We start from the raw sequence: 18,309 nt of genomic DNA, 5'->3' as shown, positions 1-18,309 counted from the left end.
CAACAACAATACAAGTGGTTTGGATTCACCAGCCTTGTGCCCATTGCCTTGGTGTGGAACGCCCCATCGCTTCCAGCTGATAATGCACAGCCACAGCCACATTCAGTGGCTCCAAGGGAAGACCGTGTCTGGGCATGACTCCCAGGTGGCAGGAGGAGAGAGGAAAGAGGACATTGGAGAAAAACAAACAACGAAACAACCCGTGTGAGTCCTTGCTCTCTTCAGAACTTTAAATGATACTTTTGTGGACACTTCCATCCATCCTTCCATCCATCATCCATCCATCCATCCAAGATCATTTCTTCAGCAAATGAATATTGCACGTCTGTCATATGGAAGCACTTTGCTGAGGGCCAAGAGGCTAAAATTAGTTTAGGGAAAAGATCTTGTTTTAGTCCTAACGACCAATCAATTGGGGAAATGGAGACTTCATGCTCTTTTTTTTATAAACTAAAGTCTGCTTCAATTTCCTTATCTAATGCTATTGATATGATATTGTTTAGATGTTTGGTTATCCTGAGAATCAAAGAGCCTGCTGGCTATTTACTAGGTTCCTTTAAAGTTAGTTCCTCAAAGGATAGTTTGTCCAGGGAGGCGTAGAGAGACAGCAGTCTTTCTTCATCTCAGAGGTCCTTTCCCTGGGGTCTATGGGCCCTGAGGATCTATGACGAGGATCCTTATGAACTTGGTTAGGACAAAATATATCCTTATTTTTACCAATCTTTAAATCAAATGTGGGAATTTTCTTTAATCTTGAATATAGAGAACTAATGGCAGTAATATTAGAAGGACGTATGACTTTCTTGTCTATAGAAATAACAGATATTTTCCAACCAGGTTATATTTGTTACAAATGTATCAAAACACCGTGCATGCTCACCACGACCCTGAAATTACTGTCATTCAGCTCACGTGTAGGTCTTGTTATTTAATGACTTAATGAAAAAACATAATCGTTTCTATTCGCAATTAAAAAAAACCTGTTTTGGTAGCTATTTTGCTATGAATTAGGGTTCCCCAGAGACACAGAATAGGATCCATATATCTGACTTACTATATAAAGAGATTTGTTATAAGGAATTGGCTCATGCAAGTTTGGAGGTCAAGAAGTCCTGAGATCTGCATTCTGCGAGCTAGAGACCCAGGTGAAGTCCGTGTCTCCTTCCTAGTCCGGATCAAGCACATCAGCCAGGACAGTAACCCCCTTCTTTGCCTGTTCATTCAGAGTTATGAGGAGCCCAAAGTGGCAAAGCAGCAGTCTTAACTTCCAGATCAATAGAATCATTGTTTTGTCTCCTGGTGGACGCACTCTGCCCTTTGGAACTAAGACTACTAGGCCAGCAGACCATAAGGTCGTGGGAACAGGAAACAAAAGTTTTGCTAGGGGGTCATTCGGGATAGTAGTGAGTGGTACCACTCCTACGTCCACCCCTTGATTTCTGGACCCACGAAGCCTGGCTAAAGGAGAAACAGCACCATAGAGTGAATGCTGATTCCCAGCATATCCAGCCTTCTGGAGAACCCTGCCCCAGGTCCGGGGGTATTCCCACATTGCCAACACTGTAGCTGAGTCTTCAAAAGGCCATTCCCCTGTTCTGTCAGGTCAGCTGATTCAGGATGCTTGGGGACATGGTCAGAACGCTAGTGAATTCCATGAGTGTGGGTCCACTGCTGTACTTCATTTGCTGTGAAGTGAGACCCTTGATGAGATGCCATGCTGTGTGGAACACGGTGATGATGGGTCAGGCATCTGTAAGTTCATGGATGGCAGTTTGGGCATACTGTATGCAAGGTAGGTAAATCCCTATCCAGAGCAGAGCACTATCCCCTCCATGATGGAAGTGATCTAATGTAATCAACCTGCCCTCAGGTAGCTGGCTGATCATCAGGGGCTCGGTGTTGGTCTCTGCTGCTGGTAGTTGGGTCACTCAGCAGAGGCTATAGCCATGTTGGCCTTGGTGAGTGGAAGGCCACGTTGCTGAGCCCATGCATAACCTCCATCTCTGCCGTCATGGCCCCTTGGTTCATGAGCCTGTTGGGCAATGATGGGGTAGTTTGGGTGGTCAACTGGTATTCACAGAACAGAAAATCCTCTCCACCTGATTATTAAAGTACCCCTCTGCTGAGATAATCTTTTGGTGAGCATTCACACAGGACCCAAATAGCTTCACATTTTTTTTTTTTTGCCCATCAAAGGGGTCTATCTGCATACTTTTTCCCCAAATTTCCTTGTCACCAATTTTCCAATCATGTTCTTTCTAAGTCCCTGACCATCCTGTCAAATAATTGGCCACAGCTCATAAAGCAGTGTATAATTACATATCTGGCCATTTCTAAACAAAGTACACAAGCAGGTGCATTGATCAAAGTTCTATCTACTGGGAGGATTTCCCTTCACTGTTGTCCTTCAGAGATATCCCAGAGGGGCTGAGTGTGCAGATGGCCACTTTCAGGTGGTGCCTGGGTCTCATGAAGACACGTTGGAAAGTGAGGCACAAGTCTTCTCTTCCTCTGTCAACTGATTGTAGGGAATTCTTCACGAAGCTGCAGGCACAGGCTGGGAGACAGAAGGTAGCATCGCAGGAATGGGGACCATGGGCATTTATGCCCCTTCTTTGTGTAACTTGTACCTTCAAGGCCACTCAGGCAAGCCCGATTGTATCACTTCCAGTTGATGACAGAGTGTTGCTGTGCACACCCAACTTTATGGCTTGATGGGTCAGGAAATGCCTGGCTCATGATGGGAGTTCAGGTCACATGGTAACTTGGTGGCCTGTGGTTAAGCATTTAATTTCTACTAAGGCCCAGTAGCAGGCCAAGCATTGTTTCTCAAATGAATAGTTATCTCCATAGGGCTGCTTCAGTATCCTAAGGCACTGCAATTCACCCACAGACTCCAAACGGCATTTGTCTCTGCCCTGGATCCTCCAATCACCGTTGGATCTGCCGGGCTCTATGGCCCAAGTGGCAGAGCAGCTCGGACCTGTTGTAGAGCTTTCTCTTCTTCTGGGCCCCACTCGAAACTAGCAGCTTTTTGGGTCACTTGGTAAACAGGCTGGAGTAGCCCACCCAAAAAAAGAATATGTTGCCTCCCATATCCTAGGAGGCCCACTAGGCATTAGGCCTCTTTTTAGTTGTAGGAGGACCCACCTGCAACAACTTATCCTTCACCCTAGAAGGGGTAGCTCGACAGGTTCCATACCACTAGATGTGTAAACATCCCGCTGAGGTAGAAGGCTCCGGATTTTTTATTGGATTTTTGTCCCACCCACTGGCATGCAAATATCTTACCAATAAGTCTAGAGTAGCTGCTACTTCTTGTTCACTGGGTCTGATCAGCACAATGTCATCAACATCCTTCATGGAAGGGAAAAGCAATCAAACGAAATTATGACGTAGTGCTGTAGCATTGATAGACTCCGGGAGTAGGACCGTGAAGGTGGATTGCTGACCTTGCCCACTGAAAGCAGAGTGCTTCTGGTGATCTTTAGCATCATCTTTTGAGAAAAAAGCATTTTCCAGATCAAAGGGTACATACCAGTTACCACAATATATACTAATTTTCTCAGTCAATGAAGCCACATCTGGTACAGCAGCTGCAATTGCACTCACCACCTGATTAAGCTCATGATGATCTGCTGTCGTTGTCCAAGATCCACCTGCCTTCTGCACAGGACAAATAGCAGAGTTGAATGGGGATGTTGTGGGAATCACCATCCCCGTGTCTTTCAAGTCCTTTATGGTGGCATTAACCTCTGTAATCCTTCCAGGAATCTAGTATTGGTTATCCTGAAAATCAAAGAGCCCACTGGAGACTTCTTGGTGTCCTTCTAAAGATAGTTTATCAAAACGTAGTTTATCCAGGAAGAAGTAGAGGATAACCAAGTTTTCTGCATCTCGGAAGTTCTTCCATGGCTAAGAATTTTATAAACTGGGTTAGGACAAAATGCTGCTTTATTTTTATTAACTGTTAACTCAAATGTATTTTCTTCAATCACAAATGTAGAAAATCCGTGGAAGAAGTATTACAAAGCACTTGTGACTTTCTTAACAATATAAATCATAGATATTTTCAAACCACATTATAGTTGTTGCACGTGTATCAAAATATTGTTGATCATCTCAGCACTCTTGATATTTTGATATTTAATGAGTTCATAAGGAAGCATAATTGTTAGAGGCTACAACTGTTTAAAAAAACTGTTTTGATGAAAAAACCAAAAACCTATTTTGATAAATATATGCCAGTATAATTGCATTTAACAGAATAGAGCTTACTGGTACAAAACTGGATGTCATGTGTCTCTGATCACCATCATAGCTTATTTTGGTATGGGGCCATATCTGTATTTTCTATCTGACTAGACGATCGCTAATAATCTTCCTTGACACTGATAATACTATTTTATTTTTGTTGTTCCTCTTCCTCAGTTATTTCACAAATTATTTTGGACCTGAGGCGTAAGATGTCTATGACAATGTATGCCATCTTATTTCCACTCCCCCAATGTTCTACTGAATTTAGTTCTATTGAAAGAATGATACCCTGTGTTGCTGCATTCCAATCATGAGCTTTATAAAAATCTCAGAGTTTTAGGAATGGCAGAATAAGGGAGAGTTTTCCATCAGAGATAATCACAGAAGGTATTTATTCATTGTTCCTTCAACTAATGTTTTCCAGAGACTATATTGAATGTCAGGAATGTACCAGATTATTTAGGGCTTCAAGAATGAATGTGACATGGTTACAATAGTACAAGAGCTTAATCAAGCAGAGGAGTTAGACATGTAAAAGGTCCCAGGGACAGAGAACATGGATCAGGGGACGCACAAGAGAATATAGTTGTCCAAGTAGAGAAGGGGCAAAGGAAAAGAATTGGTTGATGGTGGAGCCATTACAATCAGAGGAATCAAAACAGGTAAAGGAACATATGTTTCGGGGGTTAATTGGTGTCTGTGGGGCTGGAATAAACAGTATCTGGGTAGGAAAGTGGGAGAAGGTGCTGCCAGAAAGATAGCATAGCGTGGAGACTGGACTTGGGATTTCTCAACAGGTAATGGAAAGCCATTAATAACTTTTAAGCAGGGAATAGCATGATCAGACACAAGCATTAGAAAGATGATTCAGGAGATGACACATTGAAGGCAGACAGGAAATCAAAAAGATCCTGTGACCTCTCTGAGTTTGGAGAAAAAGAGAAAAGAAAGAATCAAAGGTGCCTTTCAACTTTCTTGCTTAGGTGAGAGGTTTGGTGGTGACATCCTTAATTGGAGAAGGTCATGTTAGAGGCAGAAAGTAAAGGTCTGGAGCTCAAGGGAGATATTGAGTCTGGGAAAATAAATGTATGAGTCATCCACATGGAAGTGATAGTTAAAGCTATGGGAATAAACGCATTTTCCTAGGAGAGTGTCTAGACTTGAGATGTGAGGATCTTTGAGGACACAACCCGGGGGAACAGTAACGTGTAAGGGTGGAGTCAGGAAAGATGAGTCAGTGAGGAAAACTAAGGGAGACAAGTCAGACTACCCTTCAGAGAATCCAGAAGCACCATCAGAGGAAAACTGAGGGTGGGGGCAGAGGGGGGCAGCGGTGGTGATTTTCAATGAGAATTTCAAAAGTAGTTATAGAGGCCGGGGTCCGAGATGACTATCCTGGAGGTGAAGTGAAATTGTCCACACGAGGATGACATCTGGGGGGTGCATTAGTCTGCTGGCTCACAGCAGAATACCAAAGACCGGGGTGGGAGGCTTCAACGACAGAAATTTCTTTCCTCGCGGTTCTGGAGGCTGGAGGTCTGGAGATCTAGGTGCCATCAGGTCTGGTTTCTCGTGGTTTCTTCATGGTTTATGGACGGCCACCTTCTAACTGTGTCTTCACAGGGTCTTTCTCTGTGTATGCACACCCTTGGTGTCTCCTCATGCTCTTAAAAAGGTATCATTCCCACTGGAACAGGCCCCCATCCTTATGACCTCACTTAACCTTAATTACCTCCTTAAAGGCCTTACCTCCTAGCACAGTCACACTAGAAGGTAAGAGCTTCAACATATGAATGGTGGTGGGGCACAATTCGGTCCATGGCAGGAGCTGTGATGGGAAAAAGTGATAGGAAATCGAGTTGCCAAGACCCAGGACTCCAGAGGCAGGGAGTGAGTCAGTTTCTCTAAGAGGATGTATAAATGGAGTAATGCACCTCGTAAGAGGAGTAGGTGGACGAGAAGACCCATCACTGACGCTCAGAGGCTTGTGGACCAGGGTAAGATGGCATCTGCATTTTCTCCACAATGGATTGGCGGTGTGAAGAAAGTGACCTGCCGGGATGAAGGTCTGTTATCTGTTGTTTTCTAGTGGTCCCACCAGTCGGTGCTCCTCGAGGCTATGGGATAGTCAGAACCAGAGAGGGGACATCTGCCCAAGGTACAGTGTGTGAATCCACTTGGTCAACCCACAGCCTTAGCTTTGTATCAATGAACTGAACCCTCCGCCATCTGATGAACAGTCTCGTCTGTTTCCAGATGCCTTTCCCATCAGGACCTACATTTGGTCACAGCCCCTGCCGACTCAGCAATGTTGGAGTTGGTACTAGACATCAGAGAAGGGTCATTTTATTGCCACGGTCGGTTGCCCAGGGACACACATGAAGTTGTGACTCTCTGTGTAAGCTAGATCTTCCGTAGAGGCCCACGCTTCCAGGCCTGCCGTTACCCTTGCTGCCCACCTTCCAGAGTGTTCCCTCTGAAATGTAAATTATACTGCAGATCTCTTCCGCTAAACCTCTCCAGCAGATCTCCAACACACTTATAATAAAACCAGGGTAGGGGCACCCAGGTGGCTCAGTCAGTTAAACGTCTGGTTTGATTTTGGTTCAGGTCATGATCTCATGGTTTGTGAGATCAAACCCTGCGTTTGGCTCTTTGCCAATAGTATGGAGCCTGCTTGGAATTTTCTCTCTCTCTCTGCCCCTCTCCCGCTCATGCTCTCTCTCTCTCTCTCTCTCTCTCTCTCTCTCTCTCTCTCTCTAACTCAATAAATAAGCTTAAACAACAACAACAAAACCTCCAGGGTCATTGCCACCACCTCTTCTCGCCATGACCTATGGGAGTGATTCTGCCTTCCTCCCTCGGCCACCATGGGACATTTGGTGATGTCTGGAGACTTCTGGGGTTGCCACACTTATGGAGGTGCTAATGACATCTGGTGGCTAAAGGCCAGGGATGCTGCTAAATGTCTTACAATGCACAGGACTCGGACCCACCTCCCGCTACAATGACAAAAAACTATCTAGTCCTAAATGTCCATAGTGCTGAGGTGAGAGACCCTGCCCTACAGGGTGCTCGTGCTCTGGCCTGCCCACCCTGCCCACCTTCTCTGGTATTCCTCCTGGTCCGTCTTGATTTTCTCAGACACATCAATGCTACCTGAGGACACGTGCCTTCACTGCTCCCACTGGTATGGCCCCTAAATGTCTCCAGAGCTTGCTCCTTCCTAAGGCTTTCTCGGATCCTACCAACTAGCTCCTTCCCTCAGACCACTCCCTCCCCTTTCTTCTTAGCCTGCTTATCACCTGCAATTATAGAGCTTAATGGGCTCTTTTCATCTGTCTTCCGTGCCAGGAGGTGACCTCCAAGATAGCACAGGCCTGGTCCTGTTCACTGCGGTGTATCCCATCTCCAAAGGCCCAGCATACAGTTGAACCTCAATAGCCAGCTGCCAAAGAAGCCAAGGAGGGCAGAAAAGTTGCTGCTGGAGGTGGAGAAGGTTCCTGGGGTGCAGTGATGTGTGATCCCCTTGCTCTCTCAATACTCATCTGGTGAAAATTCTTCAATTATTATTATTTTTTTAATTTTGGGGGAGAGAGAGAGAGAGAGAGAGAGAGAGAAAGGGAACGAGCACGAATTGGGGAGGGGAAGAGAGAGAGGGAGACAGAATCCCAAGCAGGCTCTGCGTTGTCAGATGGCTGACCGACTGAGGTCAAGAGTCGGATGCTTAACTGACTGAGCCACCCAGGTGCCCAAAATCTCTTCAGTTAGATTCTGAAGTCACCTGGCTCCACATGTACTTAACAACCAACATAATGAGAGATCCAACAAGGAAGCCACTGGATCCAAAGTGTTCCAAGTCATGGAGGCAAATGGCAGGCATCTTAGATGCAACTGCTTTGGTGAAATGGCTGTTACTTCACTCAGCTCTCATTCTGGACTTTAGGCTTTTACAGCGATAGGCTGAGCAGCACGGCCAGCAACCTCAAACACTAAATTCAAGTGCAGTTTTCAACACTGTTCACAATGTATTACATAAACCACATATACGCGCCTATGAGTATGTGCAAATGTTCACAGGCTTATCATCAAATAGAGGTGTGGGTTCTCTTACCACGGGCCAACCACTGTTTCAGTCAAATTATTTTGATTAGAACATAAATGCAACTGAAGTCAAGGCAAGTCTCTGCAGATTGAGAGCTGGGCAGAGGACAGCCAGCCAGAAATGGCTCCAAACGTTCTACGATAGCTGAACGTTCCCAGAGAAGGTTGGGGTTCACTTTAATTCATTTATAGTAGAGACATTTTAGAACATCGTATGAGCTCTTCTTCTATTAAATAATTTCAGAACCCACTCATCTTCAGGATTCTTGATTTCCTGTCAACAATAATTTTCTTTTGCCTTTTTTCTTCTTTCTTTCTTTCTTTCTTTCTTTCTTTGATGAGAGCTCTCCCTAGGGAAAAAGTAAAAACAGCTTTTCCTGGAAGAGCTCATGCTGCCCTCATTTACCTTTTGCATAACAAAAGCCCAGACTATAATTCTGAATGGCTGTTTTGTGTAGTTGAACCAGGTGTTGAGCTTGGAGAGACCCAACATTAGAAGTCAGAGAAATGCCAATTTGCTCTGTTTCAAAACACTTTGTTTCAATCACTGCCAAAGCCTCGGGGCAAAATGCTATAATCTATTTTCAGTTCCAGCTTTTCAGTTGGCTTGGGCTTATTTTTTAATTTTTTTTTTTTTTAACTTTATCAACATGCCCAAGTGACAATATCACTTATTAACCGTATTGATCTGAAAAGACTTTTATTAACTACAAAACGTATTCGTTATTTGGAGTTGGTTCTAGTTACTGCTTCGCAAGAAAACATCGAAGTCCTGAGGGATGAAAACTGATTTATAAATAAATAGTGAACATACTGGTTAAAATACATCGGTGATATTTGTTTATAGATTAAATAATACAAAGTCAAATTGAGAAAGGCACTGCCACCCAATTTAAAGGATACTGACATACCGGATAAGGGCATATTTTCAATTTAGAGAGTTCGAGAGACATTCTGTCATTGCTGGAGGTATGTTACACTGGGTAGATCCAGTGTTTTATTGTCTTAGCAGCACTGCATTGGCAAAAAATGGTGTGAAAGAAAAGGCAGCAAAGACATTGCAAGCTACCAAAGACACCCCTAGATGAATGCATAAGACTGATTCACTCAACAAATATTTTCTGGGCACTGACAATGGGTTGGGTATTATTCTACATGCTGGGTTTGCAAAGTAACCATATATATTTGTGTTAACATAGTATTAAGCACCTGGGTCTCTGAGCCGGGAGTTTTCTATGATGCTTAATCAATATCTGGGCAAGCTGAGATATTACAGAACTGTGCGTGTTCTCTCCAAAGGCGGAAGCTAGAGACCTGAGATGTTTATGCAACACAAGGGAACCGGACTTTCAGGCAAAGGCATGGAATCAAATTCTGAAATTGACAAACCGACACAGGCAAATGGTTTTAGGTCTCTGACTCTCGGGATCCTCCTTTATAAAATAATCCGATCTCATCAGGTTGGTATCCTGGGTAAAATGAGCTAGTGTGTGTGCAGTGCTGTGGGAATGTAAAATGGTAGAGCTGTGGTGGAAAACGATTTGGTGGTCCCTCAAAAAGTCAGAATGACCACATGATTCAGTAATTCCACTCCTCCGTGTATACCAAAAAATTAGAAACTGGTACTCAAACAAATACACGTAAATGCAAGTTCATAGCGGCATTATTCATAATAGTCAAAAGCTAGAAAGAGCCCAAATATTCATCAACTGACGGATGGACAAAGAGGTTGTGGTGCAGACAGACCATGGAATATTATCTAGCCAAAAAAAAAAAAAAAAAAAAGGAATAAAGTCCTGATACATGTTACAACATGGAGGTGCCTCAAATACATTATGTTAAGTGAAAGAGGCCAAACACAAAAGGTCACGCGTTGTCTGATTCCGTTTATATAAATATCTAGAGTAGGTCAGTCCACAGAAAACAGAAAGCAGGTTAGTGGTTGCCAGAGGCTATTTGGAGAAGAAAGGGAGAAGAAACGCTTAGTTTGGGGGCGGGGTGATGAAAAGGTTCTGCAACTAGATATTAGCGGTAGCTGCACACACTGTAAATGTGCTAAATGCCACTGAAATGTTCTCTTCTAACGTATTACGTTTTACGCTTGTGAATTTCACCTCACTCAAACAAACAGGAGACAGTGTGTATGGAAATACTTCGTACCCATTTTAGTGACCTACCCACGGTAACCGAGCTGGTTGGAAATGTACGGGTAAAGGCTATGCACAGATCTCAGGTGGGGAACTCTGAAACTTGTAGTGGGTTTTCTTCCGAGAGGGAAAACTTTTCTCTGAAGGGATCCCTCCCCCTCAATTTCCCCTCATGTCTCATTGGCCAGATCCCGGTCACATGCCCATTCTTAAACCAATCATGGCAGGAGGAGGCGGGGGGATATCCTGAGGCCAATCAAGCCTCTTGGAGCTGGGGAGGGGGGCTGGGTCGGCTTCCCCTGAGACCACGGGTGTGTGTGTGTGTGTGTGTGTGTGTGTGTGTGCGCGCATGCGCGTGCACACGCACGTGCGCGTGCTTGTGTGAATGTTGGAGGAGAACCAGGGTTCCGTAGCACTAGATAGGGGCACAAGGAGTCCAACTAAGCAACCCTCAGAAGCCCCGCTGTTAGAAAACCTGGCATCGTGGTCAATATGGATGAGTTCATACTTGCGCCTGGACACACGCTTCCCCACCAAGATTCAGAAATTTATCCTTTACAGATCTAAAGGACAATCAGGAAGGAGGTAAAAACCCGCCACAACATATCGCCCTATAAATCTATAAAATGCAGCGACCGCTTTCAGAAGCCCCCACCTCTGGAGACAGGTTTCTGGGAGCCCTTCTAGTAAACGGGGACTTAGGGAGACTGGTAGGTGAATGGGGCCCTTGCAGAGAAAGACCTGGATGCATGGCTTGGCTCACCACTTCTACCATGGAGGTCACCCTGAGAAAGTCTGGGTTTATCCAGGAAAAACCGAAGCCTCCTTGAGCTTCAGATTTATCATCTGTTGAAAGATATCGAAAGAATTATACTGGAGGGTGAAAAACGCTTTCTAATTTATGGTAGGTACAGAGAACATTGACTAAATCCCCTTGACTGTCAGGCCAGATGGACATGACTTACACGTGGATTCTCACTTTATAGTAAATATTGTTATGTCGTATGTCTTAATATGTTGAAGCCTTGGGAACAGTTGAATATTGAATGAATGAATGAATGAGTGAGTGAATGAGTGCCTCCATATCCAATATAAGTGGAAGCAGAGGTTCTGATTGGCCAGAGAGCTCCTCAAAATACCCCAAATGTAGCAACCATCAGTGATTCCCAACCCCGCCCAATCAACACTCTGCCTTCCTTAGAAATCCCTAACTGGGGGGTGCCTGGGTGTCTCAGTCAGTTGTGAATCAGACTTTGGGGTCATGATCTCATGACCCATATTGGGCTTGCTGCTTTCAGCCTGTCACTGCAGAGCCTGCTTCAGATCCTCTGTCCCCATCTCTGTCTGCCCCACCCTGCTTACACGCTCTCTCAAAAAATAAATAAAACATAAAAAAAAAAAAAAAATCTTAGCACGTACACCTTAGGCCTGGCTTAAAACCACACTCTCTAGGATAGTCATCTCTTATCGTCAGGCCTGGGTACACAATTTTTGGAACCTGGCCCAAAATCAAGGCCCCCTGTTTAAAAATTATGAAGACCTTCAGGACCCCAACAGGAGAACATTAACCCAAAAGTGGGGCCCCTTCTAAGCACAAAACCTTGTTTGACTGCCCAGGTCACACATTCGTGAACTCAGTCTTGATTATAACTTACACATTCTTTAGCCCAGCATACAAGGCCCTTCAGGATGTGACTGTCTAGTTTCGATCCTGGGTTTCCCAGGGTTCCAATTAGCATTTGTCACATGGCACTTAAGTCACACTTTTTCCACCTTGGTCTCTTCCCACAAGAAGGTGAGCTCCTTGAGTTCGGGGGATGTGTCTTATCTCCTTCTATACCTCCAGCTCTTAGCCTGGCATCTGGCAAGATGTGAGCAGAAGAATGGCCACGTGACTGGAGGGCAGCAATCCTGAACCATTCATTCTCAGCTGCCACTCTAGGTGGGGCCTCTGAATCTTACCAAGTGTCTGTTCAGGTTTTGGCTTTGACTTCTGACTTCGCCCCTGGTTGCTATGTGGCTGTCTTTTCTGGGACAGATAGTACCAAAGTCTGCTCTCTTTCCTTTGGGTTTTAGTAAAAAAAAAAAAAAAATGGTGCTGGCTCTCAGGTCTTTGCTCGTCATTCATATTCTCGTTGTGGGGTGATGTAGGTGAAGCTCTTCTAAAGTAGATCCCAAGACAAAGATTTGGGCCAGGTATTCTACTCACACTGGGAAGAGTGGGGAAGTAAGAAAGTGAAAGATGGAAGGCTATGAAGAAATACCTGAATTAGTAGGTTCTGTTACCTGAAAATTGGGCCCAGACTGCTCAGGACCTTTTGAAAAGTTGTGTTGAGCCCGACTCTGAGTGATCCCACCAGGGGTGAAGGAGAGCCCTTCCAGAACTATTTTTGCACAAGTGCTGCCTCCCCTTGACTGAGAGGTACTCTGGAATCTTTCTGGCACTTGTAGCCTGGTGTGTATGTGGGGGTGTGTGCCCGCAGTCACAGAATATCATTAGCCAGGAGACGAAGGAAGCCATCATCATGGTGGCACGTAGCCCTTGGAATAAAGTGAAGGGAAGTGGGTGGAGCACTGATGATGTCTGATACACGGAGGAAGAGTGGCAAACAGTCCTTGGCAGAAATGTTTCGAGATGATCATGCACTCCAGCTAGGGCATCAGTGGCAGAAACCATGGCAGCTAGTTTCTTAGGGCCGCTATAACAAAGTACCAAAAAGAAATAATAAATAACATATTCTTTCATAGCTCTGGAGTCCAGAGATCCAACATCCGGCTGGTCAGTAGGGCCATGCTACCTCCAAACCCTCTAGAGAAGGATCTGTTCCAGGTCTCTCAACTTGTTCCTTGGCTTATCTTCTCCCTCTGTATCTTCACATCACCTTCCCTCCGTGTTTATCTGCCGGCATCCAAATTTCCCCTTTTTATAAGAACATCAGTCATATTGGATCAGGGCCCACCCTAATGACCTAATTTTAACTTGATTACCTCTGTGAAGACCTGATCTCCAAATGAGGTCGCATTTTGAGGTGGTGGCAGTCAGGCCTTCCACCTACCTTTTTTAGGGGAACATAATTCAATCCATAACATAAGCAAATGAAAGAAACCACCCCCGCGTCCCACTCTGTGTCCCTAAGGGGGCAACACCTAACAAGGAAATGTGTCTTCCCATGCCACTCGCTCACACGAAAGAGAAAAGTGGGCCAAACTCTTTCAAGCAGGAGGACAGGCTATCACCAAAGTTATACGCATCTGTGAATGTACACGAAAGCCAGTGTGGCTTGCAAAAACCATCATGTAATTCTGTCCAAGGGGAAGATTAATTGGAAGCTCGCTTAGGTTAAGATGGTCTACTGTGGGAGGTATGTGGCAAACCAGGAGAAAATCCACAGGGGGATCTTTGTAAAAATGAAAATAATTAAAGGCTTCAAAAATAGGACCCAGGGAAAAAGCTAAAAGGAATTTGATAATTTGGTCTACAGAAAAAGCAGACTGAGGTGTGGCTTCCCAGTTCCCCCGCATTTGAAAGGTGGCCAAGGGCACTCCTATTTCTGCTGAGAAGAGACTGATGGGAAAAGGGCTTAAACCGAAGGGGGAGATTTGGGCTGGATAAACTGAAGAATGTTCCAGAATTAATCTACCTGGTGTTGGCACTCCAGGATTGGTTAACTGACAGAAAAGGTTTTGCTTTCGTAGAGATTTAAAGATCTGTGCAGACATCCTTTACCTACATAATCTCATTTGATTCTCCCCACAGCTTGGGAGGGGGAACAGCTTAGGTGGCATTATATAAACTGTAAAGGGCTGTGCACATGAGTTACACTAACAGCTTACAAAATGCTTCATTTTTACTGGTTCAGTGTGTCTCCGCCTCAACACTACTGGCATGAAGGCCGGATCATCTTTCCTGTACGTTCTCGTCTACGCTGGAGAATATTAGCAGCAACTCTGGTCTCTGCCCAATGGCTGCCAATAGAACCCCCTCCAGTTACGACACCCCAGAATGTCTCCAGTCATGGTCAAATGTCCCCTGAGGACAAGATCACCCACAGTTGCAAACACTGTTTTTTGCTTTTTAACAGTTTGAGAAAGATGAAGAGACAGCCCCTAACTTCTAGGACCTCACAGACCCCTGGGAAATGGCGCCCCCATTCTCCTCACAGTGGGAAGATGGCTACCTTAAGACCCTTAAGTCTGTGCGACATTGTCAGGGAGGAACAGTTCCTACAGAAGAGAGAAGGTTGAAATTAGAATGTTAAAGGAAGAATAGGGTTTATCTTCTAGATGTTGTCATTTATGATACCATACACAACGTTTTACTGGGGGGGGGGGGCGCGGGGGGGTCATCGGACTCTGGTCCATGGACGCAATCAGGTCTGTTGTCTTTTTTTTTTTTTTTTTTTAATAAATAAACCTTTGGGGTGCCTGGGTGGCTCAGTCGGTTGGGTGTCTGACTTTGGCTCAGGTCATGATCTCGCGTTCCGTGAGTTCGAGCCCCGCGTCGGGCTCTGTGCTGACAGCTCAGAGCCTGGAACCTGTTTCGGATTCTGTGTCTCCCTCTCTCTCTGACCTTCCCCCATTAATGCTCTGTCTTTCTCTGTCTCAAAAAATGAATAAACGTTAAAATAAATAAATAAATAAACCAACCTTTATTGAAACTTAGTCACGGTTATTCATTTAAACAACGCCTATGGGTGCTATGCGATATAACAGCAGAGCTGAATGGTCGCAACTGAGTCTGTATGGCTGAAATTTGAAAATACTATCTGACCGTTAGAAAAACTTTCTGATCTCTGTCCGGCTGCTGGAATATGAAGAACGGAGAACCTTTACTGAATGCCCGTTGTATGCCATCACTTCTCACCGCTTTATGCAAGATCATCTACCGTGCACTGTGGTTTATGTATGCGACCTAATTTCCCCTTTGCGATGACCTTGAGAAATCTATATTGTCATCCCCGGGTCCACAGATGGGAGTTCAGGTAAAATAATGAACTTGTTAAAATCATATAGCAAGCAAGAAGGTGAATGGTGTGCTCAAAGTCCCATTTTCTTTTTCTTTTTTAAAAAGTTTATGCATTTATTTTGAGAGAGAGAGAAAGAGAGAGAGCATCCCAAGCAGGCTCCTCTCTGTCAGCCCAGCACCTGACACAGGGCTCGAACTCACGCACCGTGAGATCATGACCTGAGCCGCAATCAAGAGTCAGATGCTTCACTGACTGAGCCACCCAGTTGTCCCTCAAAGTCCCATTTTCTTGATTCAGTGGCATTAAAACGGCAAGAGTGTCAGTTTTCTGACCCATCGAAAGCAAACGAAGGTACCTACCTTATTTCAGCGCGTAAGCTTTCTCGTGACTTAGCAATGTCAGTAACACTTCTGACAACAAAATGTTCTGTAGACAGTGATTCCAGCAGTGTAAGTGAGCACAAGGTGAGCGTTGCACTCTGTGTTCTAGTGACATTGGCTTCCGCACCATGTGTACCCCGTGAGGAAACCAGCGGATGTTCCTTGCACACTGTCTGTGGTCCCCTCAGTAGGTTCTTCCTTCCCCATCACACGGCTCAGCTGGCAGGTCCAGGGGAAGAAATAAAACCCAAGCTTGGAGTTCAAAGAGGTTTGAGAGCAATGGCATGCTAAATCTGCCCCATAAAGGGTTTGGAGATCCTGGAGGCCACAGTAAAGATATTCCCGAAATGAAGTCAGGATGGGGCTGCCCGAATGGTGGAGGAATCTGATCTGCCCCAAAGATCAGACGTCACCTTCTCCCCACCCCAGCAGGAGAAGCGCTCTGGTGGGGAGTTCGGCAGGTGGTGAGTGTGCAAGGTGGGCCTCAGGAAAGATGGACAAGTGGCTCGTGGGTCCCCCTTTCCTTGCTTCTCTTCTTTCCTAGGTGCTCAGTGACATGTTTCGCTGGGGGCACCCATATCACTAGGCGTGTGTGTAGAACAAAATGAAATTGTTAGTTATGGAACAATTGCTCACTAAGGAGTACCGAACACAGCACACAAAGCATGTTAAATTCCTCATTTCATTCTGCCGTCACGACCACCTCTGTCGTAAGCAAAGGTCCCATTTTACGGATGCAGAAGGTGAGGCTTGGGGGGCCATGCGCAACTTGCCGGAAGTCACGTAATACCAAGATCGACAAGCACATCTTTCAGACTCCTAATCATTTCACTGCCCATCCCTCGGTGAAAGTGGGGTGCCAGCTGAGGGTGTTTCCTGCCCAGGGGGCAGGGAGGCAATCCGGTGTCCCTGAGCCCACGTGGTTCTGCCCACATCTGACTTCCAGGGCTCGGGTTTTCCAGGCTTGCTCAGATGGGCTCCGGGTGTGTCAAATGCCTCAGATAGGATAGACCCCCACAGAATGGCATATGCAACCAATCAGTATGGTAACAAAGAAGGAAATGATTTAGTCCCCCGTGTATACAACATGTGGAAGGTATCTGGGCACTAGAAGAAAGAGGTGTGAAAGCTCCTAGTGCCTCAGGCCAGAGACAGCAGCTTGAGCCCACATGGGGGGACTTGCCTCTCCCCGCCCCCCCAATGACAGGCTGCTGCAGCCTTGGGCACATGGGAGTTGGTGCTGAGTCCATGTGCACAGATATAGGCAAGGAGGGTCCCTGCCCCGCTCGCCCTAGCCTAGCTGCCTTTCTGCCCTGTGGCTCCTCCAATTGTCAAGACCCCCCAAGAGGCTGGCCCTACAATCTCTGTTGTCAGTGGGGCTCCCACCGGGACAAGTATGAAAATGTGAGCCCTCCGGAGTCACCCCCTACGGGGCGATGCCAATTCCAGACACGCTTGCTCGAGCCCCCGTCACGCTCGCTGCTTTCGTTGTGGGTTGAGCTGTGTCCATCAGAAAGATATGTTGAAGTCTTAACCCCACCCCCTCCCTGTACCTGTGAATGTGACCTTGTTTGGAACCATGCTCTCTGGTCTCCTAGGGGTGCAGACTCACAAAAGCTCCTTCTAGACTCTTCATGCTGGTATGAAGGTTCTAGAATGAGATACTCAGGACCACAAAGGGGATCTTTGTGCTAGTCTCAGGCAGATGTGGAGATTCTCTGGTTAGATGTGGGTCACACTGACCTTTCCAGGTCTAACGGTCCAATGGGACTTTTGGGATAATCTTGAAGGGCTCTACTCACAGGATATCAGAATGGCCTGCCTGCACCTGGGACCGATAGGAAGGAGCTCTGATCTGAGTGGAGGTCCTTCTCGGTGTGCTTCCTTCCCATCTCATGATCATTTTCCCGGTCCTCTGTGCTGCTACATGCCTCTGGCGATGACCTCTGTGGAGCATGACTGCCTTGCCTGGGCTACCTTGCCTCCTGGCAAGAGATTGCAGGAAGAGGGGAGAGAGGGCTCAGAGTATGGCTTGCTTCTTCCCTCCCTAGTCCCTGGGCACTTTGCCTTTCTCTCTTAGTTTCCCCAGGGTAACTGTTCTTAAATTCTCCCCTATCTCCACAATTTGGGCCATCTGCTTCCTGCTGGGAATCTAACGGCTATAGTAAGCACCGAGAAATATCAGCAATTATTTTTATTACTGTCATGACATCCTTGGTCTATGCTCTGGGATATCCAGAGAGGACCTAGCCCCTTCCTTGCCCTGGAGAGAATGGCAGGATTAACCTGTTTAGGCTGTGCACCACCACCCTGGAAATCGTACCACCAAAGGAGCGTGAGTATTCGAGAGCCCTTCTTTGTGTTATGCCTGTGTATTTTTAAAAGAATTCCTCTATATCTGCTGAGGGAATACTCGGAACTTCTTTCGAGGCAAGTCACAGAAATGTTCTTAGT

At 45.8% G+C, this 18,309-nt stretch overlaps 1 pseudogene; it reads right to left on the bottom strand.

Annotated features, from left to right (window-relative positions):
- Positions 1-1,165: 1,165 nt before the first annotated feature.
- Positions 1,166-18,309, bottom strand: part of LOC128777359 (uncharacterized) — a 31,815-nt pseudogene continuing 14,671 nt past the window's right edge.

This window comes from Panthera pardus, unplaced genomic scaffold (assembly GCF_024362965.1).
Source record: "Panthera pardus isolate Hobbes unplaced genomic scaffold, ASM2436296v1 HiC_scaffold_16, whole genome shotgun sequence".
NCBI classification, from domain to species: domain Eukaryota; kingdom Metazoa; phylum Chordata; class Mammalia; order Carnivora; family Felidae; genus Panthera; species Panthera pardus.
Note: the sequence above shows the minus strand (reverse complement) of the source record. Positions and strands in the feature narration are given on the sequence as shown.